We start from the raw sequence: 15,593 nt of genomic DNA, 5'->3' as shown, positions 1-15,593 counted from the left end.
TGCTGTTGACCATTCTGTGCTTGGAGATGGTCTTGAGCCTGAAACACACACAACAAGACCGGTGTTAACTAGCGAAATGGTCGGCAGAGTGCCCTCACTGCGAGTTTTGACTTACACTTGCACATCTAAAACAACGTCGGGAAGTAACTCGTTCGGCGTTTGAGTCACATCAAGTATGTGTGTTAATTTTGACGCCGCTAGCTCTGCAGAATGTCATGCAAATCCTTTACCTCTCAGAAATGATTATGAAATAAAAGTGAAGTACGTGACGAGTGTGACGTTAGGAAAACCTTAGGAAGCATGGAGAGATTCTGTATGGGACCACCCAACCCAAACGAGTACTGTGTGATCTGCTACCCAGCAGGTATCCAACGAGGCAGCACGGCTAGCTCAGTCGGTAGAGCATGAGACTCTTATTCACAGGGTCGTGGGTTCGAGCCCTATGCTGGACGGAACGGAATTTTTTTCCGCTGCAGATTTAAATTACCGATTTTCTGATTAACGTGATGTAATGGAAATAGCAACTTTAAAATTTGCCTACGTCTCCATCAGTCGCAAGAAAACTGTATTTGAAGATGAAGGTGATTTTGTAGACATGTGTGAAAGTCATGTTCTGACGTGCAGGTAAATTTGTTTGGTGAGAAATCCGCTACGTGTCAGATGTGTAGCCAAGCAGTAATGGGTCGCCATAGCTGCAAATATTAGTCGAAAATATGAAGTGTTGTTAACTGAAGTCTGATGTTTCAGACGACCGTACGGACGAAGTACGCAAAAGTGCCGCTAGGCGGCGCCTGTTTAGCTCAGTGGTAGAGCATTGGTCTAGTAAACCAGGGTTCGTGAGTTCCATCCTCACAGGAGGAAGACGAATCTTGGAAATCAGTTGCGTATCGTGGCCGTATAGCAAACAGTATCTGTGATGAGGAACAATTAGCGACAGGCGTATTATTAAGAATTACTCTCAGATGTGATTAAGGCGAATGGCACAGATAAAGAATTTGCCAAAGCGGTACGGCATAAGGTGGGACGAGGCAGTCTTAATTATATTTTATAGATGTATTTCTCACAAATCTCAGAGCCTCTCGCGGTCGTCGTCGACTTCGTCGTCGTCGTCGCCGCCGCCGCTTCTGCAGAAGTAGCAAATGGCCATCGATTCCGAATGCGCAAAGTGTGTGGTCTTGTTTTCCTGTCTATGTTTGGTCGGTCTCGTAAGAGGTTGAATGTAACGAATGGGTGGGAAAGAGTAAGGGGCAGCGGCTGTGTGGAACGAAAACACAATTCCTCAGGGGCGTGAGCGTTTCGATATGAGTCGTATATAAGTTGTGCTTGGCCGTCAGTGACCGTGTGGCCTAATGGATAAGGCGTCGGACTTCGGATCCGAAGACTGCAGGTTCGAATCCCGTCACGGTCGTGTTTTTCCAGTTCTGAAAAAAAAAACATACCGTTTTAATGTAGCAATTGAGCAGTACGAAACCGCCTGAATGTTGCTGTTGACCATTCTGTGCTTGGAGATGGTCTTGAGCCTGAAATACACACAACAAGACCGGTGTTAACTAGCGAAATGTTCGGCAGAGTGCCCTCACCGCGAGTTTTGACTGGCACTTGCACATCTAAAACAACGTCGGGAAGTAACTCGTTCGGCGTTTGAGTCACATCAAGTATGTGTGTTAATTTTGACGCCGCTAGCTCTGCAGAATGTCATGCAAATCCTTTACCTCTCAGAAATGATTATGAAATAAAAGTGAAGTACGTGACGAGTGTGACGTTAGGAAAACCTTAGGAAGCATGGAGAGATTCTGTATGGGACCACCCAACCCAAACGAGTACTGTGTGATCTGCTACCCAGCAGGTATCCAACGAGGCAGCACGGCTAGCTCAGTCGGTAGAGCATGAGACTCTTGTTCACAGGGTCGTGGGTTCGAGCCCTATGCTGGACGGGACGGAATTTTTTTCCGCTGCAGATTTAAATTACCGATTTTCTGATTAACGTGATGTAATTTAAATAGCAACTTTAAAATTTGCCTACGTCTCCATCAGTCGCAAGAAAACTGTATTTGAAGATGAAGGTGATTTTGTAGACATGCGTGAAAGTCATGTTCTGAAGTGCAGGTAAATTTGTTTGGAGAGAAATCCGCTACGTGTCAGATGTGTAGCCAAGCAGTAATGGGTCGCCATAGCTGCAAATATTAGTCGAAAATATGAAGTGTTGTTAGCTGAAGTCTGATGTTTCAGACGATCGTACGGACGAAGTACGCAAAAGTGCCGCTAGGCGGCGCCTGTTTAGCTCAGTGGTAGAGCATTGGTCTAGTAAACCAAGAACGTGAGTTCCATCCTCACTGGATGAAGACGAATTTTGGAAATCAGTTGTGCGTCATGACCGTATAGCAAAGAGTACCTGTGATGAGAAAAAATTAGCGACAGGCGCATTATTAAGAATTACTCTCAGATGTGACTAAGGCGAATGGCGCAGATAAAGCATTTGCCAAAGCAGTACGGCATAAGGTGGGACGAGGCAGTCTTAATTATATTTTATAGATGTATTTCTTACAAATCTCAGAGCCTCTCACGGTCGTCGTCGACTTCGTCGTCGTCGTCGTCGCCGCCGCCGCCGCCGCTTCTGCAGAAGTAGCAAATGGCCATCGTAGCAAATGCGGCAAGGGACACCCTTGCCATCGATTCAGAATGCGCAAAGTGTGTGGTCTTGTTTTCCTGTCTATGTTTGGTCGGTCTCGGAAGAGGTTGAATGTAACGAATGGGTGGGAAAGAGTAAGGGGCAGCGGCTGTGTGGAACGAAAACACAATTCCTCAGGGGCGTGAGCGTTTCGATATGGGTCGTATATAAGTTGTGCTTGGTCGTCAGTGACCGTGTGGCCTAATGGATAAGGCGTCGGACTTCGGATCCGAAGATTGCAGGTTCGAATCCCATAATGGTCGTGTTTTTCCAGTTCTGAAAGACAAACATACCGTTTTAATGTAGCAATTGAGCAGTACGAAACCGTCTGAATGTTGCTGTTGACCATTCTGTGCTTGGAGATGGTCTTGAGCCTGAAACACACACAACAAGACCGGTGTTAACTAGCGAAATGGTCGGCAGAGTGCCCTCACTGCGAGTTTTGACTTACACTTGCACATCTAAAACAACGTCGGAAAGTAACTCGTTCGGCTTTTTAGTCACATCAAGTATGTGTGTTAATTTTGACGCCGCTAGCTCTGCAGATTGTCATGCAATTCCTTTACCTCTCAGAAATGATTATGAAATAAAAGTGAAGTACGTGACGAGTGTGACGTTAGGAAAACATTAGGAAGCATGGAGAGATTCTGTATGGGACCACCCAACCCAAACGAGTACTGTGTGATCTGCTACCCAGCAGGTATCCAACGAGGCAGCACGGCTAGCTCAGTCGGTAGAGCATGAGACTCTTATTCACAGGGTCGTGGGTTCGAGCCCTATGCTGGACGGAACGGAATTTTTTTCCGCTGCAGATTTAAATTACCGATTTTCTGATTAACGTGATGTAATGGAAATAGCAACTTTAAAATTTGCCTACGTCTCCATCAGTCGCAAGAAAACTGTATTTGAAGATGAAGGTGATTTTGTAGACATGTGTGAAAGTCATGTTCTGACGTGCAGGTAAATTTGTTTGGTGAGAAATCCGCTACGTGTCAGATGTGTAGCCAAGCAGTAATGGGTCGCCATAGCTGCAAATATTAGTCGAAAATATGAAGTGTTGTTAACTGAAGTCTGATGTTTCAGACGACCGTACGGACGAAGTACGCAAAAGTGCCGCTAGGCGGCGCCTGTTTAGCTCAGTGTTAGAGCATTGGTCTAGTAAACCAGGGTTCGTGAGTTCCATCCTCACAGGAGGAAGACGAATCTTGGAAATCAGTTGCGTATCGTGGCCGTATAGCAAACAGTATCTGTGATGAGGAACAATTAGCGACAGGCGTATTGTTAAGAATTACTCTCAGATGTGATTAAGGCGAATGGCACAGATAAAGAATTTGCCAAAGCGGTACGGCATAAGGTGGGACGAGGCAGTCTTAATTATATTTTATAGATGTATTTCTCACAAATCTCAGAGCCTCTCGCGGTCGTCGTCGACTTCGTCGTCGTCGTCGCCGCCGCCGCTTCTGCAGAAGTAGCAAATGGCCATCGATTCCGAATGCGCAAAGTGTGTGGTCTTGTTTTCCTGTCTATGTTTGGTCGGTCTCGTAAGAGGTTGAATGTAACGAATGGGTGGGAAAGAGTAAGGGGCAGCGGCTGTGTGGAACGAAAACACAATTCCTCAGGGGCGTGAGCGTTTCGATATGAGTCGTATATAAGTTGTGCTTGGTCGTCAGTGACCGTGTGGCCTAATGGATAAGGCGTCGGACTTCGGATCCGAAGACTGCAGGTTCGAATCCCGTCACGGTCGTGTTTTTCCAGTTCTGAAAAAAAAAACATACCGTTTTAATGTAGCAATTGAGCAGTACGAAACCGCCTGAATGTTGCTGTTGACCATTCTGTGCTTGGAGATGGTCTTGAGCCTGAAATACACACAACAAGACCGGTGTTAACTAGCGAAATGTTCGGCAGAGTGCCCTCACCGCGAGTTTTGACTGGCACTTGCACATCTAAAACAACGTCGGGAAGTAACTCGTTCGGCGTTTGAGTCACATCAAGTATGTGTGTTAATTTTGACGCCGCTAGCTCTGCAGAATGTCATGCAAATCCTTTACCTCTCAGAAATGATTATGAAATAAAAGTGAAGTACGTGACGAGTGTGACGTTAGGAAAACCTTAGGAAGCATGGAGAGATTCTGTATGGGACCACCCAACCCAAACGAGTACTGTGTGATCTGCTACCCAGCAGGTATCCAACGAGGCAGCACGGCTAGCTCAGTCGGTAGAGCATGAGACTCTTGTTCACAGGGTCGTGGGTTCGAGCCCTATGCTGGACGGGACGGAATTTTTTTCCGCTGCAGATTTAAATTACCGATTTTCTGATTAACGTGATGTAATTTAAATAGCAACTTTAAAATTTGCCTACGTCTCCATCAGTCGCAAGAAAACTGTATTTGAAGATGAAGGTGATTTTGTAGACATGCGTGAAAGTCATGTTCTGAAGTGCAGGTAAATTTGTTTGGAGAGAAATCCGCTACGTGTCAGATGTGTAGCCAAGCAGTAATGGGTCGCCATAGCTGCAAATATTAGTCGAAAATATGAAGTGTTGTTAGCTGAAGTCTGATGTTTCAGACGATCGTACGGACGAAGTACGCAAAAGTGCCGCTAGGCGGCGCCTGTTTAGCTCAGTGGTAGAGCATTGGTCTAGTAAACCAAGAACGTGAGTTCCATCCTCACTGGATGAAGACGAATTTTGGAAATCAGTTGTGCGTCATGACCGTATAGCAAAGAGTATCTGTGATGAGAAAAAATTAGCGACAGGCGCATTATTAAGAATTACTCTCAGATGTGACTAAGGCGAATGGCGCAGATAAAGCATTTGCCAAAGCAGTACGGCATAAGGTGGGACGAGGCAGTCTTAATTATATTTTATAGATGTATTTCTTACAAATCTCAGAGCCTCTCACGGTCGTCGTCGACTTCGTCGTCGTCGTCGTCGTCGTCGCCGCCGCCGCCGCTTCTGCAGAAGTAGCAAATGGCCATCGTAGCAAATGCGGCAAGGGACACCCTTGCCATCGATTCAGAATGCGCAAAGTGTGTGGTCTTGTTTTCCTGTCTATGTTTGGTCGGTCTCGTAAGAGGTTGAATGTAACGAATGGGTGGGAAAGAGTAAGGGGCAGCGGCTGTGTGGAACGAAAACACAATTCCTCAGGGGCGTGAGCGTTTCGATATGGGTCGTATATAAGTTGTGCTTGGTCGTCAGTGACCGTGTGGCCTAATGGATAAGGCGTCGGACTTCGGATCCGAAGATTGTAGGTTCGAATCCCATAATGGTCGTGTTTTTCCAGTTCTGAAAGACAAACATACCGTTTTAATGTAGCAATTGAGCAGTACGAAACCGTCTGAATGTTGCTGTTGACCATTCTGTGCTTGGAGATGGTCTTGAGCCTGAAACACACACAACAAGACCGGTGTTAACTAGCGAAATGGTCGGCAGAGTGCCCTCACTGCGAGTTTTGACTTACACTTGCACATCTAAAACAACGTCGGAAAGTAACTCGTTCGGCTTTTTAGTCACATCAAGTATGTGTGTTAATTTTGACGCCGCTAGCTCTGCAGATTGTCATGCAATTCCTTTACCTCTCAGAAATGATTATGAAATAAAAGTGAAGTACGTGACGAGTGTGACGTTAGGAAAACATTAGGAAGCATGGAGAGATTCTGTATGGGACCACCCAACCCAAACGAGTACTGTGTGATCTGCTACCCAGCAGGTATCCAACGAGGCAGCACGGCTAGCTCAGTCGGTAGAGCATGAGACTCTTATTCACAGGGTCGTGGGTTCGAGCCCTATGCTGGACGGAACGGAATTTTTTTCCGCTGCAGATTTAAATTACCGATTTTCTGATTAACGTGATGTAATGGAAATAGCAACTTTAAAATTTGCCTACGTCTCCATCAGTCGCAAGAAAACTGTATTTGAAGATGAAGGTGATTTTGTAGACATGTGTGAAAGTCATGTTCTGAAGTGCAGGTAAATTTGTTTGGTGAGAAATCCGCTACGTGTCAGATGTGTAGCCAAGCAGTAATGGGTCGCCATAGCTGCAAATATTAGTCGAAAATATGAAGTGTTGTTAACTGAAGTCTGATGTTTCAGACGACCGTACGGACGAAGTACGCAAAAGTGCCGCTAGGCGGCGCCTGTTTAGCTCAGTGGTAGAGCATTGGTCTAGTAAACCAGGGTTCGTGAGTTCCATCCTCACAGGAGGAAGACGAATCTTGGAAATCAGTTGCGTATCGTGGCCGTATAGCAAACAGTATCTGTGATGAGGAACAATTAGCGACAGGCGTATTATTAAGAATTACTCTCAGATGTGATTAAGGCGAATGGCACAGATAAAGAATTTGCCAAAGCGGTACGGCATAAGGTGGGACGAGGCAGTCTTAATTATATTTTATAGATGTATTTCTCACAAATCTCAGAGCCTCTCGCGGTCGTCGTCGACTTCGTCGTCGTCGTCGCCGCCGCCGCTTCTGCAGAAGTAGCAAATGGCCATCGATTCCGAATGCGCAAAGTGTGTGGTCTTGTTTTCCTGTCTATGTTTGGTCGGTCTCGTAAGAGGTTGAATGTAACGAATGGGTGGGAAAGAGTAAGGGGCAGCGGCTGTGTGGAACGAAAACACAATTCCTCAGGGGCGTGAGCGTTTCGATATGAGTCGTATATAAGTTGTGCTTGGTCATCAGTGACCGTGTGGCCTAATGGATAAGGCGTCGGACTTCGGATCCGAAGATTGCAGGTTCGAATCCCGTCACGGTCGTGTTTTTCCAGTTCTGAAAAACAAACATACCGTTTTAATGTAGCAATTGAGCAGTACGAAACCGTCTGAATGTTGCTGTTGACCATTCTGTGCTTGGAGATGGTCTTGAGCCTGAAACACACACAACAAGACCGGTGTTAACTAGCGAAATGTTCGGCAGAGTGCCCTCACCGCGAGTTTTGACTGGCACTTGCACATCTAAAACAACGTCGGGAAGTAACTCGTTCGGCGTTTGAGTCACATCAAGTATGTGTGTTAATTTTGACGCCGCTAGCTCTGCAGAATGTCATGCAAATCCTTTACCTCTCAGAAATGATTATGAAATAAAAGTGAAGTACGTGACGAGTGTGACGTTAGGAAAACCTTAGGAAGCATGGAGAGATTCTGTATGGGACCACCCAACCCAAACGAGTACTGTGTGATCTGCTACCCAGCAGGTATCCAACGAGGCAGCACGGCTAGCTCAGTCGGTAGAGCATGAGACTCTTGTTCACAGGGTCGTGGGTTCGAGCCCTATGCTGGACGGGACGGAATTTTTTTCCGCTGCAGATTTAAATTACCGATTTTCTGATTAACGTGATGTAATTTAAATAGCAACTTTAAAATTTGCCTACGTCTCCATCAGTCGCAAGAAAACTGTATTTGAAGATGAAGGTGATTTTGTAGACATGCGTGAAAGTCATGTTCTGAAGTGCAGGTAAATTTGTTTGGAGAGAAATCCGCTACGTGTCAGATGTGTAGCCAAGCAGTAATGGGTCGCCATAGCTGCAAATATTAGTCGAAAATATGAAGTGTTGTTAGCTGAAGTCTGATGTTTCAGACGATCGTACGGACGAAGTACGCAAAAGTGCCGCTAGGCGGCGCCTGTTTAGCTCAGTGGTAGAGCATTGGTCTAGTAAACCAAGAACGTGAGTTCCATCCTCACTGGATGAAGACGAATTTTGGAAATCAGTTGTGCGTCATGACCGTATAGCAAAGAGTATCTGTGATGAGAAAAAATTAGCGACAGGCGCATTATTAAGAATTACTCTCAGATGTGACTAAGGCGAATGGCGCAGATAAAGCATTTGCCAAAGCAGTACGGCATAAGGTGGGACGAGGCAGTCTTAATTATATTTTATAGATGTATTTCTTACAAATCTCAGAGCCTCTCACGGTCGTCGTCGACTTCGTCGTCTTCGTCGTCGTCGCCGCCGCCGCCGCTTCTGCAGAAGTAGCAAATGGCCATCGTAGCAAATGCGGCAAGGGACACCCTTGCCATCGATTCAGAATGCGCAAAGTGTGTGGTCTTGTTTTCCTGTCTATGTTTGGTCGGTCTCGTAAGAGGTTGAATGTAACGAATGGGTGGGAAAGAGTAAGGGGCAGCGGCTGTGTGGAACGAAAACACAATTCCTCAGGGGCGTGAGCGTTTCGATATGCGTCGTATATAAGTTGTGCTTGGTCGTCAGTGACCGGGTGGCCTAATGGATAAGGCGTCGGACTTCGGATCCGAAGATTGTAGGTTCGAATCCCATAATGGTCGTGTTTTTCCAGTTCTGAAAGACAAACATACCGTTTTAATGTAGCAATTGAGCAGTACGAAACCGTCTGAATGTTGCTGTTGACCATTCTGTGCTTGGAGATGGTCTTGAGCCTGAAACACACACAACAAGACCGGTGTTAACTAGCGAAATGGTCGGCAGAGTGCCCTCACTGCGAGTTTTGACTTACACTTGCACATCTAAAACAACGTCGGAAAGTAACTCGTTCGGCTTTTTAGTCACATCAAGTATGTGTGTTAATTTTGACGCCGCTAGCTCTGCAGATTGTCATGCAATTCCTTTACCTCTCAGAAATGATTATGAAATAAAAGTGAAGTACGTGACGAGTGTGACGTTAGGAAAACATTAGGAAGCATGGAGAGATTCTGTATGGGACCACCCAACCCAAACGAGTACTGTGTGATCTGCTACCCAGCAGGTATCCAACGAGGCAGCACGGCTAGCTCAGTCGGTAGAGCATGAGACTCTTATTCACAGGGTCGTGGGTTCGAGCCCTATGCTGGACGGAACGGAATTTTTTTCCGCTGCAGATTTAAATTACCGATTTTCTGATTAACGTGATGTAATGGAAATAGCAACTTTAAAATTTGCCTACGTCTCCATCAGTCGCAAGAAAACTGTATTTGAAGATGAAGGTGATTTTGTAGACATGTGTGAAAGTCATGTTCTGAAGTGCAGGTAAATTTGTTTGGTGAGAAATCCGCTACGTGTCAGATGTGTAGCCAAGCAGTAATGGGTCGCCATAGCTGCAAATATTAGTCGAAAATATGAAGTGTTGTTAACTGAAGTCTGATGTTTCAGACGACCGTACGGACGAAGTACGCAAAAGTGCCGCTAGGCGGCGCCTGTTTAGCTCAGTGGTAGAGCATTGGTCTAGTAAACCAGGGTTCGTGAGTTCCATCCTCACAGGAGGAAGACGAATCTTGGAAATCAGTTGCGTATCGTGGCCGTATAGCAAACAGTATCTGTGATGAGGAACAATTAGCGACAGGCGTATTATTAAGAATTACTCTCAGATGTGATTAAGGCGAATGGCACAGATAAAGAAATTGCCAAAGCGGTACGGCATAAGGTGGGACGAGGCAGTCTTAATTATATTTTATAGATGTATTTCTCACAAATCTCAGAGCCTCTCGCGGTCGTCGTCGACTTCGTCGTCGTCGTCGTCGCCGCCGCCGCTTCTGCAGAAGTAGCAAATGGCCATCGATTCCGAATGCGCAAAGTGTGTGGTCTTGTTTTCCTGTCTATGTTTGGTCGGTCTCGTAAGAGGTTGAATGTAACGAATGGGTGGGAAAGAGTAAGGGGCAGAGGCTGTGTGGAACGAAAACACAATTCCTCAGGGGCGTGAGCGTTTCGATATGAGTCGTATATAAGTTGTGCTTGGTCATCAGTGACCGTGTGGCCTAATGGATAAGGCGTCGGACTTCGGATCCGAAGATTGCAGGTTCGAATCCCGTCACGGTCGTGTTTTTCCAGTTCTGAAAAACAAACATACCGTTTTAATGTAGCAATTGAGCAGTACGAAACCGTCTGAATGTTGCTGTTGACCATTCTGTGCTTGGAGATGGTCTTGAGCCTGAAACACACACAACAAGACCGGTGTTAACTAGCGAAATGTTCGGCAGAGTGCCCTGACCGCGAGTTTTGACTGGCACTTGCACATCTAAAACAACGTCGGGAAGTAACTCGTTCGGCGTTTGAGTCACATCAAGTATGTGTGTTAATTTTGACGCCGCTAGCTCTGCAGAATGTCATGCAAATCCTTTACCTCTCAGAAATGATTATGAAATAAAAGTGAAGTACGTGACGAGTGTGACGTTAGGAAAACCTTAGGAAGCATGGAGAGATTCTGTATGGGACCACCCAACCCAAACGAGTACTGTGTGATCTGCTACCCAGCAGGTATCCAACGAGGCAGCACGGCTAGCTCAGTCGGTAGAGCATGAGACTCTTGTTCACAGGGTCGTGGGTTCGAGCCCTATGCTGGACGGGACGGAATTTTTTTCCGCTGCAGATTTAAATTACCGATTTTCTGATTAACGTGATGTAATGGAAATAGCAACTTTAAAATTTGCCTACGTCTCCATCAGTCGCAAGGAAACTGTATTTGAAGATGAAGGTGATTTTGTAGACATGTGTGAAAGTCATGTTCTGAAGTGCAGGTAAATTTGTTTGGTGAGAAATCCGCTACGTGTCAGATGTGTAGCCAAGCAGTAATGGGTCGCCATAGCTGCAAATATTAGTCGAAAATATGAAGTGTTGTTAACTGAAGTCTGATGTTTCAGACGACCGTACGGACGAAGTACGCAAAAGTGCCGCTAGGCGGCGCCTGTTTAGCTCAGTGGTAGAGCATTGGTCTAGTAAACCAGGGTTCGTGAGTTCCATCCTCACAGGAGGAAGACGAATCTTGGAAATCAGTTGCGTATCGTGGCCGTATAGCAAACAGTATCTGTGATGAGGAACAATTAGCGACAGGCGTATTATTAAGAATTACTCTCAGATGTGATTAAGGCGAATGGCACAGATAAAGAATTTGCCAAAGCGGTACGGCATAAGGTGGGACGAGGCAGTCTTAATTATATTTTATAGATGTATTTCTCACAAATCTCAGAGCCTCTCGCGGTCGTCGTCGACTTCGTCGTCGTCGTCGCCGTCGCCGCCGCCGCTTCTGCAGAAGTAGCAAATGGCCATCGATTCCGAATGCGCAAAGTGTGTGGTCTTGTTTTCCTGTCTATGTTTGGTCGGTCTCGTAAGAGGTTGAATGTAACGAATGGGTGGGAAAGAGTAAGGGGCAGCGGCTGTGTGGAACGAAAACACAATTCCTCAGGGGCGTGAGCGTTTCGATATGAGTCGTATATAAGTTGTGCTTGGTCATCAGTGACCGTGTGGCCTAATGGATAAGGCGTCGGACTTCGGATCCGAAGATTGCAGGTTCGAATCCCGTCACGGTCGTGTTTTTCCAGTTCTGAAAAACAAACATACCGTTTTAATGTAGCAATTGAGCAGTACGAAACCGTCTGAATGTTGCTGTTGACCATTCTGTGCTTGGAGATGGTCTTGAGCCTGAAACACACACAACAAGACCGGTGTTAACTAGCGAAATGTTCGGCAGAGTGCCCTGACCGCGAGTTTTGACTGGCACTTGCACATCTAAAACAACGTCGGGAAGTAACTCGTTCGGCGTTTGAGTCACATCAAGTATGTGTGTTAATTTTGACGCCGCTAGCTCTGCAGATTGTCATGCAATTCCTTTACCTCTCAGAAATGATTATGAAATAAAAGTGAAGTACGTGACGAGTGTGACGTTAGGAAAACATTAGGAAGCATGGAGAGATTCTGTATGGGACCACCCAACCCAAACGAGTACTGTGTGATCTGCTACCCAGCAGGTATCCAACGAGGCAGCACGGCTAGCTCAGTCGGTAGAGCATGAGACTCTTATTCACAGGGTCGTGGGTTCGAGCCCTATGCTGGACGGAACGGAATTTTTTTCCGCTGCAGATTTAAATTACCGATTTTCTGATTAACGTGATGTAATGGAAATAGCAACTTTAAAATTTGCCTACGTCTCCATCAGTCGCAAGAAAACTGTATTTGAAGATGAAGGTGATTTTGTAGACATGTGTGAAAGTCATGTTCTGAAGTGCAGGTAAATTTGTTTGGTGAGAAATCCGCTACGTGTCAGATGTGTAGCCAAGCAGTAATGGGTCGCCATAGCTGCAAATATTAGTCGAAAATATGAAGTGTTGTTAACTGAAGTCTGATGTTTCAGACGACCGTACGGACTAAGTACGCAAAAGTGCCGCTAGGCGGCGCCTGTTTAGCTCAGTGGTAGAGCATTGGTCTAGTAAACCAGGGTTCGTGAGTTCCATCCTCACAGGAGGAAGACGAATCTTGGAAATCAGTTGCGTATCGTGGCCGTATAGCAAACAGTATCTGTGATGAGGAACAATTAGCGACAGGCGTATTATTAAGAATTACTCTCAGATGTGATTAAGGCGAATGGCACAGATAAAGAATTTGCCAAAGCGGTACGGCATAAGGTGGGACGAGGCAGTCTTAATTATATTTTATAGATGTATTTCTCACAAATCTCAGAGCCTCTCGCGGTCGTCGTCGACTTCGTCGTCGTCGTCGCCGCCGCCGCTTCTGCAGAAGTAGCAAATGGCCATCGTAGCAAATGCGGCAAGGGACACCCTTGCCATCGATTCCGAATGCGCAAAGTGTGTGGTCTAGTTTTCCTGTCTATGTTTGTTCGGTCTCGGAAGAGGTTGAATGTAACGAATGGGTGGGAAAGAGTAAGGGGCAGCGGCTGTGTGGAACGAAAACACAATTCCTCAGGGGCGTGAGCGTTTCGATATGAGTCGTATATAAGTTGTGCTTGGTCGTCAGTGACCGTGTGGCCTAATGGATAAGGCGTCGGACTTTGGATCCGAAGATTGCAGGTTCGAATCCCGTCACGGTCGTGTTTCTCCAGTTCTGAAAGACAAACATACCGTTTTAATGTAGCAATTGAGCAGTACGAAACCGTCTGAATGTTGCTGTTGACCATTCTGTGCTTGGAGATGGTCTTGAGCCTGAAACACACACAACAAGACCGGTGTTAACTAGCGAAATGGTCGGCAGAGTGTCCTCACTGCGAGTTTTGTCTTACACTTGCACATCTAAAACAACGTCGGAAAGTAACTCGTTCGGCTTTTGAGTCACGTCAAGTATGTGTGTTAATTTTGACGCCGCTAGCTCTGCAGATTGTCATGCAATTCCTTTACCTCTCAGAAATGATTATGAAATAAAAGTGAAGTACGTGACGAGTGTGACGTTAGGAAAACATTAGGAAGCATGGAGAGTTTCTGTATGGGACCACCCAACCAATATGAGTACTGTGTGATCTGCTACCCAGCAAGTATCCAACGAGGCAGCACGGCTAACTCAGTCGGGAGAGCATGAGACTCTTATTCACAGGGTCGTGGGTTCGAGCCCTACGCTGGGCGGAGCGGAATTCTTTTCCGCTGCAGATTTAAATTACCGATTTTCTGATTAACGTGATTTATTGGAAATAGCAACTTTAAAATTTGCCTACGTCTCCATCAGTCGCAAGAAAACTGTATTTGAAGGTGAAGGTGATTTTGTAGACATGTGTGAAAGTCATGTTCTGAAGTGCAAGATGTTTTGGGTTGGAGAGAACACGGCTACGTGTCAGATGTGTAGCCAAGCAGTAATGGGTCGCCATAGCTGCAAATATTAGTCGAAAATATCAAGTGTTGTCAGCTGAAGTCTGATGATTCAGACGACCGTACGGACGAAGTACGCAAAAGTGCCGCTAGGCGGCGCCTGTTTAGCTCAGTGGTAGAGCATTGGTCTAGTAAACCAAGAACGTGAGTTCCATCCTCACTGGATGAAGACGAATTTTGGAAATCAGTTGTGCGTCATGACCGTATAGCAAACAGTATCTGTGATGAGGAACAATTAGCGACAGGCGCATTATTAAGAATTACTCTCAGATGTGACTAAGGCGAATGGCGCAGATAAAGCATTTGCCAAAGCAGTACGGCATAAGGTGGGACGAGGCAGTCTTAATTATATTTTATAGATGTATTTCTCACAAATCTCAGAGCCGCTCGCGGTCGTCGTCGTCGTCGTCGACTTCGTCGTCGTCGTCGTCGCCGCCGCCGCTTCTGCAGAAGTAGGAAATGGCCATCGTAGCAAATGCGGCAAGGGACACCCTTGCCATCGATTCCGAATGCGCAAAGTGTGTGGTCTTGTTTTCCTGTCTATGTTTGGTCGGTCTCGTAAGAGGTTGAATGTAACGAATGGGTGGGAAAGATTAAGGGGCAGCGGCTGTGTGGAACGAAAACACAATTCCTCAGGGGCGTGAGCCTTTCGATATGAGTCGTATATAAGTTGTGCTTGGTCGTCAGTGACCGTGTGGCCTAATGGAGGAGGCGTCGGACTTCGGATCCGAAGATTGCAGGTTCGAATCCCGTCACGGTCGTGTTTTTCCAGTTCTGAAAAACAAACATACCGTTTTAATGTAGCAATTGAGCAGTACGAAACCGTCTGAATGTTGCTGTTGACCATTCTGTGCTTGGAGATGGTCTTGAGCCTGAAACACACACAACAAGACCGGTGTTAACTAGCGAAATGTTCGGCAGAGTGCCCTCACCGCGAGTTTTGACTGGCACTTGCACATCTAAAACAACGTCGGGAAGTAACTCGTTCGGCGTTTGAGTCACATCAAGTATGTGTGTTAATTTTGACGCCGCTAGCTCTGCAGAATGTCATGCAAATCCTTTACCTCTCAGAAATGATTATGAAATAAAAGTGAAGTACGTGACGAGTGTGACGTTAGGAAAACATTAGGAAGCATGGAGAGATTCTGTATGGGACCAACCAACCCAAACGAGTACTGTGTGATCTGCTACCCAGCAGGTATCGAACGAGGCAGCATGGCTAGCTCAGTCGGTAGAGCATGAGACTCTTATTCACAGGGTTGTGGGTTCGAGCCCTATGCTGGACGGAACGGTATTTTTTTCCGCTGCAGATTTAAATTACCGATTTTCTGATTAACGTGATGTAATGGAAGTAGCAACTTTAAAATTTGCCTACGTCTCCATCAGTCGCAAGAAAACTGTA

The 15,593-nt window shown here is 46.1% G+C and overlaps 17 non-coding genes across 17 annotated transcripts; all 17 read left to right on the top strand.

Annotated features, from left to right (window-relative positions):
• Nucleotides 1-379: 379 nt before the first annotated feature.
• Trnak-cuu (transfer RNA lysine (anticodon CUU)) lies at nt 380-452 on the top strand. Its single transcript has one exon. It is a non-coding gene; the product is annotated as a tRNA-Lys (tRNA).
• An 883-nt stretch (nt 453-1,335) lies between these two features.
• Trnar-ucg (transfer RNA arginine (anticodon UCG)) lies at nt 1,336-1,408 on the top strand. Its single transcript has one exon. It is a non-coding gene; the product is annotated as a tRNA-Arg (tRNA).
• A 453-nt stretch (nt 1,409-1,861) lies between these two features.
• Trnak-cuu (transfer RNA lysine (anticodon CUU)) lies at nt 1,862-1,934 on the top strand. The gene has a single exon. It is a non-coding gene; the product is annotated as a tRNA-Lys (tRNA).
• A 1,449-nt stretch (nt 1,935-3,383) lies between these two features.
• Nucleotides 3,384-3,456, top strand: Trnak-cuu (transfer RNA lysine (anticodon CUU)). The gene has a single exon. It is a non-coding gene; the product is annotated as a tRNA-Lys (tRNA).
• An 883-nt stretch (nt 3,457-4,339) lies between these two features.
• On the top strand, nt 4,340-4,412 carry Trnar-ucg (transfer RNA arginine (anticodon UCG)). The gene has a single exon. It is a non-coding gene; the product is annotated as a tRNA-Arg (tRNA).
• A 453-nt stretch (nt 4,413-4,865) lies between these two features.
• On the top strand, nt 4,866-4,938 carry Trnak-cuu (transfer RNA lysine (anticodon CUU)). The gene has a single exon. It is a non-coding gene; the product is annotated as a tRNA-Lys (tRNA).
• Nucleotides 4,939-5,865: 927 nt separating this feature from the next.
• Nucleotides 5,866-5,938, top strand: Trnar-ucg (transfer RNA arginine (anticodon UCG)). Its single transcript has one exon. It is a non-coding gene; the product is annotated as a tRNA-Arg (tRNA).
• A 452-nt stretch (nt 5,939-6,390) lies between these two features.
• Nucleotides 6,391-6,463, top strand: Trnak-cuu (transfer RNA lysine (anticodon CUU)). The gene has a single exon. It is a non-coding gene; the product is annotated as a tRNA-Lys (tRNA).
• Nucleotides 6,464-7,346: 883 nt separating this feature from the next.
• Nucleotides 7,347-7,419, top strand: Trnar-ucg (transfer RNA arginine (anticodon UCG)). Its single transcript has one exon. It is a non-coding gene; the product is annotated as a tRNA-Arg (tRNA).
• A 452-nt stretch (nt 7,420-7,871) lies between these two features.
• Nucleotides 7,872-7,944, top strand: Trnak-cuu (transfer RNA lysine (anticodon CUU)). The gene has a single exon. It is a non-coding gene; the product is annotated as a tRNA-Lys (tRNA).
• A 1,449-nt stretch (nt 7,945-9,393) lies between these two features.
• Nucleotides 9,394-9,466, top strand: Trnak-cuu (transfer RNA lysine (anticodon CUU)). The gene has a single exon. It is a non-coding gene; the product is annotated as a tRNA-Lys (tRNA).
• An 886-nt stretch (nt 9,467-10,352) lies between these two features.
• Nucleotides 10,353-10,425, top strand: Trnar-ucg (transfer RNA arginine (anticodon UCG)). Its single transcript has one exon. It is a non-coding gene; the product is annotated as a tRNA-Arg (tRNA).
• A 452-nt stretch (nt 10,426-10,877) lies between these two features.
• Nucleotides 10,878-10,950, top strand: Trnak-cuu (transfer RNA lysine (anticodon CUU)). Its single transcript has one exon. It is a non-coding gene; the product is annotated as a tRNA-Lys (tRNA).
• Nucleotides 10,951-11,839: 889 nt separating this feature from the next.
• Nucleotides 11,840-11,912, top strand: Trnar-ucg (transfer RNA arginine (anticodon UCG)). Its single transcript has one exon. It is a non-coding gene; the product is annotated as a tRNA-Arg (tRNA).
• Nucleotides 11,913-12,364: 452 nt separating this feature from the next.
• Trnak-cuu (transfer RNA lysine (anticodon CUU)) lies at nt 12,365-12,437 on the top strand. Its single transcript has one exon. It is a non-coding gene; the product is annotated as a tRNA-Lys (tRNA).
• Nucleotides 12,438-13,353: 916 nt separating this feature from the next.
• On the top strand, nt 13,354-13,426 carry Trnaq-uug (transfer RNA glutamine (anticodon UUG)). Its single transcript has one exon. It is a non-coding gene; the product is annotated as a tRNA-Gln (tRNA).
• Nucleotides 13,427-14,879: 1,453 nt separating this feature from the next.
• Nucleotides 14,880-14,952, top strand: Trnar-ucg (transfer RNA arginine (anticodon UCG)). The gene has a single exon. It is a non-coding gene; the product is annotated as a tRNA-Arg (tRNA).
• Nucleotides 14,953-15,593: the final 641 nt, after the last annotated feature.

Source organism: Schistocerca gregaria, chromosome 3 (genome assembly GCF_023897955.1).
Source record: "Schistocerca gregaria isolate iqSchGreg1 chromosome 3, iqSchGreg1.2, whole genome shotgun sequence".
Taxonomy (NCBI): domain Eukaryota; kingdom Metazoa; phylum Arthropoda; class Insecta; order Orthoptera; family Acrididae; genus Schistocerca; species Schistocerca gregaria.
This window is presented reverse-complemented; position numbering and strand designations above follow the sequence as displayed.